The 13,547-nt window shown below is 39.0% G+C and overlaps 1 protein-coding gene across 1 annotated transcript in view; it reads right to left on the bottom strand.

Annotated features, from left to right (window-relative positions):
* LOC126253069 (RNA-binding protein cabeza-like) overlaps window positions 1–13,547 on the bottom strand; it is a 75,652-nt gene that overhangs the window by 51,813 nt on the left and 10,292 nt on the right. The gene's annotated exons all lie outside the window — the stretch shown is intronic.

Here is a 13,547-nt window from a genome sequence, read left to right as displayed (position 1 = left end):
TAGTCAACAAGAACCACCCTCATGTCTCCGAGGCAAGCACGGTTTGGCAAAGATCATGTGCCATCTGCTAATACAGGGTGGCACAGATAGAAGTAGTCTTTAAGTATAAAGGAAATGCAGTGAAATTACAGAAATGAAGAGCTGGAATGGACTTATTTATTTACAATGAAAAATATATTTATGCAAGAGGTTGAAAGTGACTATGTTCTGTGAATTCACATGATCAGAAAAATAAAACTATGCTTCATGATGTAATGGGAGTTTCCTTAACTGAACCTGTTTTCACATATGCTTTCACAATTTCAATTATTTCTTCTAACACGAAAGTCATTTTGCACACCACAAAGAGAAATGTCTAACTTGAATGATGAAATAAACTGAACTGCTGACAGAAGAACACTAACAATTATTGTATAAAACTGCCCATTGTCATAGTTGTTTATTTTATAAGTCTAAATATTGCATTCGCATTCAAAGGGGAGGTTACTTTTAACTGTGCCATCCTATACAATGTCTGAAGGACTTTCTCCACGATTTGGCACCTACATCAAACTCCAGGGATGTACAACAGTGTACAAAAAACACAGTAGCACTGAAAATGCATTCTGTGGGGAAAAAAAACAAACAAACAAACATTATGCAACTTAGAATGCTTTCCATTTCCGCTCTTCATATGCTGTGCCAACCAAACCAAAATATATTTCTTTATCTTAAATGCATCACAATTCAGAAAACTATATTGATCATCTCACATTTGACACGGGCTTGGGTTGCACAAGAACATAACAGTACACCTAATACATGGTATGCCCTAATAAAATAATCCAAATAAAACTTAAATCTTACCTATATGAGAATGTCAAATGTGTTAATTCATGAGTACTTCCCCAAGCATTCTTCCCAGTTTTGCTACACCATCAGTCAGTTTTCTAATTACTGTGGTAAGTTGCTTCCTCTGGTAAGTGCACCTGCTATAGGTTAGCTTTATCAATTACAATATAAATTGCCTCACACAATTTAAGACATCCTCCACTATCCTTCACCCAACTGGATATTAATGTTTCATGTCACATTATACAGGACAACATAATTCCCTTTATTCATGACTATACCTATATACTCTGCATACCACTGTGAGGAGCATGGCAGAGGTACACCCCACTGTACCAGTTGTTAGGATTTCTTACTGTTCCATTCACGTAAAGAGTGTGGGAAGAACGACTGACTGAATGCCACTGTGTGTGCAGTAATTACTCTAATCTTATCCTCACAATCCCTGTCAGTGATATGTAGTGAGCTGTAGTATACCCCTAGAGTGAACATTTAAAGCTACTTCTTGAAACTTTGTTAAGACTTTGTCGGAACAGTTTATGTCTGTCTTCAAAGTCCGCCAGTTCAGTTCCTGCAGTATCTTTGTGACTCTCTCCAATGGTTTAAACAAACCTGTGACCATCCATGCTGTCCTCTGTATGCAGGTCCCATACACTTGAGCTATATTGTAGAACCGATCACACGAGTGATTAGTAAGCAATCTCTCTAGTATGCTGAGTGCACTTTCCACTATTCTACCAATAAACCACACTTGCTGTGCCCATGACTGAATCTATGTGCATTCCATTTCATATCCCTACTAAGTGTTGCACCCACACTTCTGTACGAGTTGGCCAAATCCAACAGCAACTCACTGGTATTGTAAATATGACTGAATATTTATGCAACTTCTACCTGATGATACTTCATTACTAATGGCATCATCTGCAAAAAGCCTGATTTTACAATTAATACTGTCTGCACTGTCATGCATATGACATGAACAGCAAGGGTTCCAACACTTCAATGAGGCACACCTGAAGTTACTTCTGCATCTGACGATTACTCTTCAGTCAAGATAACATGCTGTGTCCTCCTTACCAAAGGATCCTCAATCCAGTCACAAATTTCACTTGATACCCCATATGATTGTACTTTGGGCAGTAAGTGTAGGTGCGGTACTGATAAAATGCTTTTTGGAAATCAAGATACACTGTATCTACCTGGTTGCCTGAGTTGGGTTTCACACAATATTTTCAAAATCCAAGCTAGTTGGCATTGAGGAGATACCTCATTGTGTTTGAGCTCAGAATATGTTCTAAGATCCTCCAACAAATCAATGTTAAGGATATTGGACAGTTGTTTTGTGGGTCACTTTTACTACCCTTCTTGTAGACAGATGTGACCTGTGCTTTTTTCCAAGAACTGGACACAGTTTTTTGTTCAAGGGTTCTATAATAGATTATAGTTAGAAGAGGGGCTAACTCACTTGCAAATTCAGTATAGAATCTGACAGGGATTCCATCATGGCCTCAAGTTTTGTTCAATTTCAATGATTTCAGCGTTTCTCAATACCACTGACACTAATACCGATTTCATTCATCTTTTCAGTGGTATGAGAAATTGGGGCAACTCTTGAGATTTCCTTTGTAAAGGAACATTTGAAAACTAAGTAAAGCATTTCAGTTTTTTCTTTGCAACCCTCAATTTCAGTTCCTGTCTCATTCGCTAAGGACTTTGGTGCCACTAGCAGCCTTTACAAACGACAAGAAGCCTTAGATGTTCTTTGGATTTTGTAAAATATCAATTGACAACATTCTGCTACAGTACACACTGAAGGCATGATATGACAGAGTTGGATAAATCTAAGACACACACCACAAATTATTCTACTATTCTGGTTGGCTTGGTTGCCTAGAGGTCAAACCCATAGCAAGAACCTTGCAGTTGCTTCATTCTTTTCCAGAGGTGTACAAGCTTTTTGAAAAACATGATTGTTATTGGTAGTTTACCAGGGCCACATCCTCAAAATGGGGAGTACACCAGCTGTTTGGAATAACAAGCATCTGATACTGGTTTGTCCGCTTTGACCTGTGACATTATCAAAATACTGAACACTGCCATTTCAGCCTTATACAATCTGGCTACCACGTCACTCATTTAAGAAGCAAACAGACAAAAACAAACCAGCTATACAAAATATAACCAAAATAATTCGAAAAATAACATGGTACTAAAGGAAGGCCATGGGGGAATCAGTGGGTTTTGACTGGGACAAACAAAATGACATTCCTAACATAACAGAACAAAACTTGGTCAAAAATCCAATAAACTGTTATTACACAACATTGGTAATGGAAATTTCACTTTAACTAAATAGTTCAAATGAAGAGTACAGTACAACAACTTGCTCCGAAAGTCGATATCCGAAACTTCACTTCACTTTTATGGCTAGAACAAACTCTGCAAGATCAAAATTCTCTCTCCAAGTCATCAAAAGCCTCACTAACCACAACAGTTAGGGGTCATTCTATGTCACATCACCCACAAATTTTAGGAAATGACACATATTGTCATGCAAATCCTTGAAATTTTTGGGTAGTGGAAGTTTACCTAGATATATTCACATTTCCAAAACAAATGTTGCAGGTCAATTACTTTTTCACCTATGTTAAAAAGAAGTTGTATAGTCAGGAATTCAGGGTTTCATAGACAAGATCCTTTATCATTTAAGAATGCAATAGTTTGGAAGCTTGATTTTTTTTAACTTAAAGAGGAAGGTTTATATTTTTATAGTCATGCTTCTTGTAGTGAATATCAATCATCTACATCTCAGAAAAAATTGTAAATAATTTCTTTTAAACAAAATCCATGCAAGGACATTACAATTTTTTAAAGGTATTGCCCCCTCATAGATACCTTTGAAAAATTTACATATTCCATTATGTCACACAAAAAGAATCAGTTTGTAGAAATAATGGGAAGTGTGAAAAACAATGTCATTATAAAAGAAATATTGAAGTCGCTAATTCATGATTACCATTGTCTTCACTAAATTGCTGAAGCTGGCTACACTGGACTTCCCTAGGAACAAATCATATCTGAGAACACTATTTTATTGCCACTGCATGTATTGCATCATCCAGTTCCTTGTTTTGAGTCCTGTGTTCACTGAGCATGCAGTTCTGAGCTCTTGTACTGAGTTGTGTACAGTCAATTATTGGATAAAAATTCAATTGTTGCAGTTTTAACTACTCATTCCAAAACAAAATTAAGTCCCCTGATGTTTCAATAATAATGTGAAATACTTTTGTAATGAAACAAAGGGACAGAATAATTTTTCATTATCCAATCATCTTTTGAATTATTTACAGAAACGTTTGGTTCTATGACTGAAGCAGTATGGAAAGTACAAGTAGGCAGTGTTTTCTTGGACAGTATCGGCAAGATATATATGATAATGCCCTGTGTCAATGAACTGACCAGTGAAGAACAAGGGCTTTTATTATGGTGAAGTAACAGTCATTCATACTATGATTTAAGTGTTGTGTGTGTGTGTGTGTGTGTGTGTGTGTGTGTGTGTAAAACAAAAAGACAGGTACCTTTCCAGATTCCCTCTACATAAGAAAATTTGCTGTGATCCCTTCAAGCGCCATAAACAATCAGTTTCATCTGGAATTCGCGAAATTAGTTTAGAAAAGGCAAAGACCTTCAACATGAGAGGCTTTAGCATTATTATTCGGGAGAAAATCAGCCCAACTTATTAGTGAAAAACAAGGAAGTGACGACTCAGCAACAGACTATATAAATGACAGAAATGTGAAGATGCAGACTCCTGAAAAATCTGTGCTCAATACTAGCTTAGGAGTATCTCCTGCAAAGCTGCATTTAGTTGCTCAGCATAGTCGGTATGCAGCAGCCAAACAAAAATTGGAACCAGCAGCTGGGGCTCTGAAAACTAAAATTTCACATACAGGAGTTGAGCTGGCTGCTGATGCAAGCACTATCCCTGACAGTGATTTAACAGAACTGGAAGAAAAGGCAGATCCTCATCATAAACTCACACACAAAATCAAACAGAAAACTTAATATGCAAATAATCATGAAGAAATTCAGTTACTTTTGTGCAGTCCACTTGACCTCGACAGAAAGTCAGTTCCAAATTTCAGGTTTCTGAATATTTGGTAGAACAAGCAAGAGCTCTTTTAATGGAGAAGGGTATATTATCACTGACTGAGCAGAAAAGAGGAAAGACGTTGCCACATGATACAGTGCAAAAAGTAAAGAGTTTACATGGATGACAAAAACACAATAATCCTGGGAAAAAAAAGACAAGTGAGGACCAGCAAAATATCTATGAACAAAAACATTTTGTTTGAAGTAATTTAAATGAACTGTATTCTCTCTATAAAAAAAGCATCCTGAATACAAAGTTGGATTCTCAACATTTGCTTTTCTTTGACCAAAACAGTGTATACTTGCAGGATCAACAAGAACACATACCGTATGGTGTGTACATTTACTACCAAAAAGTTGAAGTGCTTTTAAATTCAATTTCTACTAAAGAAACATAACAACATGTGAAATAAATAACCAAGCCTGTATGCTTCCTCTGTGTGAAAAATGCCCCACTACTTCATTGCTTCAAACCCACTATGACTATGATCCCGAAATAAACCCACTATGACTATGATCCCGTTGAGATGGTTCAGTACAGTCAATGGTTATCAACTGAAAGAATGACTGTGTGTTCAAATCACTTCTTTATCAGAATTCTGACACACTAAGAAAATTGAAAAACCTACTCCACACTGCTATTCCTCACTCAATCTGATTATCTGAAAATCTCAATTTTGTTTTTCAAGATAAGTACAGGGGTACCATTGAAACAATGGCAGCTGCACTCTGCACACTCTCTCTCTCTCTCTCTCTCTCTCTCTCTCTCTCTCTCTCTCTCTATATATATATATATATATATATATATATATATATATATATATATATGGGAAACATTCCACGTGGGAAAAATATATGTAAAAACAAAGATTATGTGACTTACCAAACGAAAGCGCTGGCAGGTCGATACACACACAAACAAACACAAACACACACACAAAATTCAAGCTTTCACAACAAACTGTTGCCTCATCAGGAAAGAGGGGAAGGAGAGGGAAAGACGAAAGGATGTGGGTTTTAAGGGAGAGTGTAAGGAGTCATTCCAATCCCGGGAGCGGAAAGACTTACCTTGGGGGAAAAAAAGGACAGGTATACACTCGCACGCACGCACGCGCGCGCGCGCACACGCACGCACACACACACACACGCACGCACACACACACACACACACACACACACACACACACACACACACACACACACATATACAGACAAGCAGACATATTCAAAGACAAAGAGTTTGGGCAGAGATGGCAGTCGAGGCGGAAGTGCAGAGGCAAAGATGTTGTTGAATGACAAGTGAGGTACGAGTGGCGGCAACTTGAAATTAACGGAGATTGAGGCCTGGTGGGTAACGGGAAGAGAGGATATATTGAAGAGCAAGTTCCCATCTCCAGAGTTCGGATAGGTTGGTGTTAGTGGGAAGTATCCAGATAACCCGGACGGTGTAACACTGTGCCAAGATGTACTGGCCGTGCACCAAGGCATGTTTAGCCACAGGGTGATCCTCATTACCAACAAACACTGTCTGCCTGTGTCCATTCATGCGAATGGACAGTTTGTTGCTGGTCATTCCCACATAGAATGCGTCACAGTGTAGGCAGGTCAGTTGGTAAATCACGTGGGTGCTTTCACACGTGGCTCTGCCTTTGATCGTGTACACCTTCCGGGTTACAGGACTGGAGTAGGTGGTGGTGGGAGCGTGCATGGGACAGCTTTTACACTGGGGGCGGTTACAAGGGTAGGAGCCAGAGGGTAGGGAAGGTGGTTTGGGATTTCATAGGTATGAACTAACAGGTTACGAAGGTTAAGTGGACGGCGGAAAGACACTCTTTGTGGAGTGGGGAGGATTTCATGAAGGATGGATCTCTTTCATGAAATCCTCCCCACTCCACCAAGAGTGTCTTTCCGCCGTCCACCTAGCCTTCGTAACCTGTTAGTTCATCCCTATAAAATCCCCAAACCACCTTCCCTACCCTCTGGCTTCTACCCTTGTAACCGCCCCCAGTGTAAAACCTGTCCCATGGACCCTCCCACCACCACCTACTCCAGTCCTGTAACCCGGAAGGTGTACACGATCAAAGGCAGAGCCACGTGTGAAAGCACCCACGTGATTTACCAACTGACCTGCCTACACTGTGACGCATTCTATGTGGGAATGACCAGCAACAAACTGTCCATTCGCATGAATGGACACAGGCAGACAGTGTTTGTTGGTAATGAGGATCACCCTGTGGCTAAACATGCCTTGGTGCACGGCCAGCACATCTTGGCACAGTGTTACACCGTCCGGGTTATCTGGATACTTCCGACTAACACCAACCTATCCGAACTCCGGAGATGGGAACTTGCTCTTCAATATATCCTCTCTTCCCGTTACCAAACAGGCCCCAATCTCCACTAATTTCAAGTTGCCACCACTCATACCTCACCTGTCATTCAACAACATCTTTGCCTCTGCACTTCCGCCTCGACTGACATCTCTGCCCAAACTCTTTGTCTTTGAATATGTCTGCTTGTGTCTGTATATGTGTGGATGGATATGTGTGTGTGTGTGTGTGTGCGCGCGCGCGTGCTTGAGAGAGTGTATACCCATCCTTTTTCCCCCCCCTAAGGTAAGTCTTTCCACTCCCGGGATTGGAATGACTCCTTACCCTCTCCCTTAAAACCCACATCCTTTCGTCTTTCCCTCTCCTTCCCTCTTTCCTGACGAAGCAACCGTGGGTTGCGAAAGCTAGAATTTTGTGTGGATGTTTGTGTGTGTATCGACCTGCCAGCGCTTCGTTTGGTAAGTCACATCATCTGTGTTTTTAGATATATATTTTTCCCACGTGGAATGTTTCCCTCACACACACACACACACACACACACACACACACACACACACACACACACACACACACATGACAAACAGTTGCATGCAAAAAGTATTTGTATTGTTTCTGATGATCTAGAACATGTTGCCGCCTTGGTGTACCAGACTCAAGACAGTACCGAATTTTAAAAGTGTGAATTTCCAGAAATTCATCTTTCGTACGTTGTGTTGCACAATATAAAAATTTTAAGAATTTCAGAAATATCTGCTACGATGAACAAGACTTCAATATAAAGCGCAGCTGGTCCTTTTTTGCTACCCGCCATGACAAATCCCCCTGTGATGGTATTGGTGGCACTGTTAGGACTTGGCACAAAAACAAGTTTGCAAAGAGTTTATAAAGATCAAATACTTCCAGCTCCACAGGTATTTGAATTCTGTCATGAGAACCAGCAAAGCATTTCAGTTCTCTTCGTTTCAAAAGCTGAAATGGTACAAGTCAGACATTATCTTTTTCAGCACTTCCCTAGTGCAAAAACAATTCCTGGAACCGATCTTGGCATCACAATGTACCAGTATCACCAACCAAGATTGGAGCAAAAATGCTGAGCTGTGGTATGGATTTTAGTACAGTGCAGATGCACTTCCGCCACAAATGCTAGAATGCACTGTGCAGCACAAATGCTTTGTTTAATGTGCATATCTCTTATTGCTATTTGGGAATTGTTGAGAAGTTGAACTGCAAAGGAGATGTTCATGCATCCTCATGGACCCTCCATCCTCCTATTAGCCAGATAATGATATTTCTTTCTCTCATAATCTGTGAAGTTGATATCACCACAGCAGCAAGCCATACTTATTCTCTGACAAACGAGTCCTCAAAGATGATGGAAAAAAAGTGGTTCTCATACAAAAAATATTATTGAAGCATCAAAGAGCCTCGTCACGTGTGGTTCCAAATCAACTTTAATGCAGATTGCAGCACCAGCATTTTGTGAAGTGTTGACAGTATTGACTTTTGACAAAAGCCATAAATATTAGACAAAAATTTTCTTACACTGACTTAATTTGGTTATGCTAGAGGTAAGAAAGTGTTCATATGCCATGTAATATACAAATTGCCCTATATTTTATAATGTGTAATTTTGTCTCATATACTGCAATTTTTGTTCAATTTGGATATTGTTATGTGTACTCAAGTTCTTAATGTCTCTTGGGTAGTACTTTCATTTCTCTCCAGGATATAAATTTTTCCCCCCCAGTGCCATTCATTTCTCAAAACTGATTTTTGTGTGATGAAAATTTATTATTCGTAGATCACTTTCCAATTTTTTCAGTTTTTTCTAGAGGGGCAATCGTCCAAAATATTTTTTTCTAATTTAACAATAAAATTAAATAAAATTAATTTACAAAAATTTAATTGGACAATTCCAACATTTTCAGAAACAACATATACGAAAGAATATTCAGGAAAAAACTGTCAGCATACCATTTTCTGTTTAAAAACTGCAGCCAATTTTCAAAATTTTCCAGTTTGCTTTGAAGTAACACATTGCATCAAACTTTCAGCAATTGCTACCAACAGAATGTATATAAAGCAATAAAAACTGGCCGAAGTTCACAATATTAGATACAAAAACAGTACACAAAATCTCAGTTCACAACTAGATAATGGCCCAATCTAACTTCTCAGAAACCCAACTTAGTAACTGCAACTAATAACAAATAAACTAAAAAATCATTAAAATCAGTTTCTGAAACAAAACGAAAATTATACTTCTTCAAAAATAATAATAACTCTCCAACCAAAATCAGCTGACATGCACATTCACTAAGAAACAAAACAAAAACCATCGTAAGTAAATGTAACGAAATCATGAATAGCCAGCCTACACTTCTCAGCCCAGGTACCAATCCGAACAGATCGCTGAACACTGTAAAGGGTATGGCCACCCCCCACCCCACCCCCAGATCTAAAACATAGTAACTTGATTAAGCTCAATTTCTACGCAGCCATAACACTACATACTCTGCCTCCATGCCATACAACTGGAGAATCTTTTGTCTTTGTTGCCAAATCTTCACCCATTGAGAAGCAATGGCATTCTAGTGAATTTTATCAAAACAAATAAAAGCAAAAATTAAACCTCCAACCATTAACACTTTCACTGTTGTGGACATGTATACACATTGTTATTGCAACATTCCTCACGTGCTGTGAATGTCTTGGGTTTACCTACAGTGCTACTGACATCTGTACGCGTCCTGAGACACCAACCTCTCACTGCTGCGGACAAGTTACTTCCATATTCTGGTGAAATGTAAAGTTTCGAGTCTTTATCATACAACACATGTACCTCTTTGCATCGTATCACTTGCAAAAAAACTGTTTTGATATCTTTAACAGCTTATAAAATGTGACGATTGCTCGGATCACACAATTTCTGATATTTACATTTCATATATTGCAACCACACAGAAACTGGACACAATTTGTTTTTACCTCTTCGAGGTCTCTAAGTTTGGTGCAGTGTTCTGCTTCATTTGACGCAGCACAGTAACATATGTAATGAAAGGAAATTCAGCCCTTTATCATGCAAAGGTATCAGACCATAAGAAGTGCACAAATTAATTTTTCAGCTAATACTTTTCTTGAAATCAGATGGTTAGTATTTCATAGTAGTTGGATCATCAGATTTCAGCACAGGTTTCAGCATTTGGTGAACAGTAGTCACAACAAAGCTGCAATCAGCACACAATGCACAGAGCATGTCTGTAGCAGCGAAAGGTATAACAATACGCTGAACAAACAATTTCAAATCCAGGAATAAAATCTGTTACCAATAGCTACTGGCACTGCAATAACATTAACAAAGCTCCAAACTTCAATTCCTATATGAAGCACATAAGTCATATACAACATGTAACAACACTCCACCAGACCAATCACACTAACACTATTCAAAAGCTAATCCGAAATATACACCAGAGAAAGCTACTACATAAATAAAGACTACAAAACACACTCTTCAAACACAGTAAATTTCAAGTACGCCCAATCAGGAAGTCACGTAAAACAATTACCAGGTTTGTCGCAAGTTTTCCTAAGTGAAATTCCCTGATTTTCAGACAAATTTTTTTCACCTGCAAATTTTGAAATCTCAAGTGTAAGTAAAAACGTAAGGCGACAAAATGTAAGGCCTTGTGTATTTATCCCCATGTGAGCTAAAATCTTAAGTAATAACATCAACATCTTTCGTAATGTACTGTTTTAGATGGAGAAAGTAAGCAAAATGGTATATGCATTTCATGAAGACAACTGTTATTATTGTACGTCAATAAAGCAACACACATTTGGTGACAAAAATACACTTTTCCTTGGAGTTGCAAGATGTGTGTAAAATACATTCACTGATTTCAGAAATAACCTCAGAAAAAAGTAGGCCTCTAGAAAGAAGTGTATATAAGGCAAGGAAGATGTGTGCAAGCCAACACTATAGATGACCCCAATAAAATGTTGGTTCCACTATGTTCATTATTGACAGTTATTGTCAGTTATTAGCCACTGTGTTACGTCTTATTGTTTTACAGGTATTGTGCAATTTTCCTTTTGAGAAATATGAGTATGTAGCGTACAAACCACCAGTGACTGTCAAAATTTTCTTATTATTATCCATACTTTCTAAAATATTAAATTATTTTGATGTGCCAAAATGTACTAGAACAAATAAAATGTCTATAAAACAACACATTGTACAATGTACTTGGTGGTGAGACAGTTGCAATTCCTGAAATCCATCACCTGTAGCCTCTGGCGTGCAGTCCTGGGTCCTTGGATACACCACTAAAATCCGCTGCATTATGCCACACACAAACAGACCTGGACGGAGGCAGATTGGTGAGACTAGATCTGATGGGCAGGGCTTGCACATTAGTGGGAAATGACAGGCTTCAGATCAGAAGGCCCAATCCATTAAAGATATCTGCAGAAATGGCCTGCAGTTTTAGCGAGCCATGGAAGTCCAATCACGTGACCAGCTATCCACGTCACAGACACCACGTTGATGAAACAAGTCCACGGTGATCAACCCATGCAACGGATAACTTGCGCAAACACTCTAATAGGCAATACTAATGAGAATAGGTAGCAACTTATCGAAAAGATGATCGCTGAGCCACCAATAGGCAAACAGAAATGACAATCACACTCAACTACATTTTCAGCCGCAGCCTTTGTCAGAAAACGCATGTGTACACACACACACACACACACACACACACACACACACACACACACACACAGATAACTCATGCACACTGTCTGGCCACCGTGTCAACAACCTCCGAGAATCGATTTCAACACATCACTCCTCAAGATCTCCCTGCCTCTCGTCGGCACCTGCTATGCCAGTGGCAAGAAATGGTGGCAGCACTGACTGCAAGCTGAGGGGAATGGTAGGAAGGGGAGAAGCAATAAGAATGAGGGAGTAGGGAAGCAGCACACACATACTCATCTGTGCCCAGCCAGCAACGATGCAATACATTTCAGTAAACAAACCATTTCATTTAGAGAGACAAAAACGAGATTTTACCAGTGTTTTCCTCAAATTTTCCAGACATTCCCAGATTTCCAGAACTCGTGCAGGGTGTATACGCGGACAAGGAAAAAAAAATTCCCGGATTTTTCCCAGATATCCCATTTCAAAAAAATATACTTTTTCCTGGGCGAAAATACACTTTTTCCGTACTAAGTGACAGTAGGTTTTCCACAGATTATTCCCTGCAACTGTAAAACTTATCAATCCTTTGAATGGTTAATGTTTTATACGCTGGCGTAGAACTTCCCGGAAAAGGGGAGGGGGAAGAGAAGTTTTGGAAATACTTATGATGAAGAAAAAGGAGAGAAGTTTTGGAAAGACTTTATGTGCAGCAACATATAAGCTGCATATTTTCGTATTACGAAAGTATAAATTCGAATTGCAGCAAACACATGACGTTAGTTTCTGGAGCGTTGAAATCGAGATTACGATGTCCTTTTGTAAGCCAGTCTTATCTCAAGCAACGTGATTTCGCCAGCTGATGACAGCAGATATTCAGAGCATAAGACACATGTTACAGTCAGCCAACAGCAAGATCGCTGTTACGTAGCACAAACACACAAAGAGGAAAAGTTTATGGTTCACATTAATATACAGGGTATAGCAACAAGAACTGCTAAGCTTTCACATGTAATATTGATATTTTTTGCACACAAAAGTGCCAGTAAATTTAAAATAGAGGCATACATGTATGGTCTTCTGGGCTCGAAATTCTTGTAAGTGGCTGGTCTTCAAAGCGTTAAGTTTTAAACTCTCTGATTTAAGAAATCTATCCCACTTTCTCACGCGTAACACGATTTATGTTGCTTAAAAAGAAATTTACTTTGAAAGTGACGCTTTTCCAACCACCGTTTCAGACACTATCCCAAGACTGTTAGAAATAGGTTCGATTTAACAGTTGCCAGAACACGCCAGAAAACAGGTGCTATTGCGCGTGAGCAGCTGCAGTGGTGTGGGAAGCCCGCTTGTTCATATGTATAAAGCACTAAGAAAGTTTACATTACGCCATAAAAGAAACATGACATTAGAGGATACTCTAAGAGTATCGGAATTTTGTAAACACACTAAAATGCATAATTTGGCTTTAAGTGCACATTGGTTTTTTCCAAATTCACAATGAAGTAGGTCCTATATGATCTACATCTACA

This window comes from Schistocerca nitens, chromosome 4 (assembly GCF_023898315.1).
Source record: "Schistocerca nitens isolate TAMUIC-IGC-003100 chromosome 4, iqSchNite1.1, whole genome shotgun sequence".
NCBI classification, from domain to species: Eukaryota; Metazoa; Arthropoda; class Insecta; order Orthoptera; family Acrididae; genus Schistocerca; species Schistocerca nitens.
The sequence above is the reverse complement of the archived record's forward strand: the minus strand, read 5'-3'. Positions and strand labels throughout refer to the sequence as shown.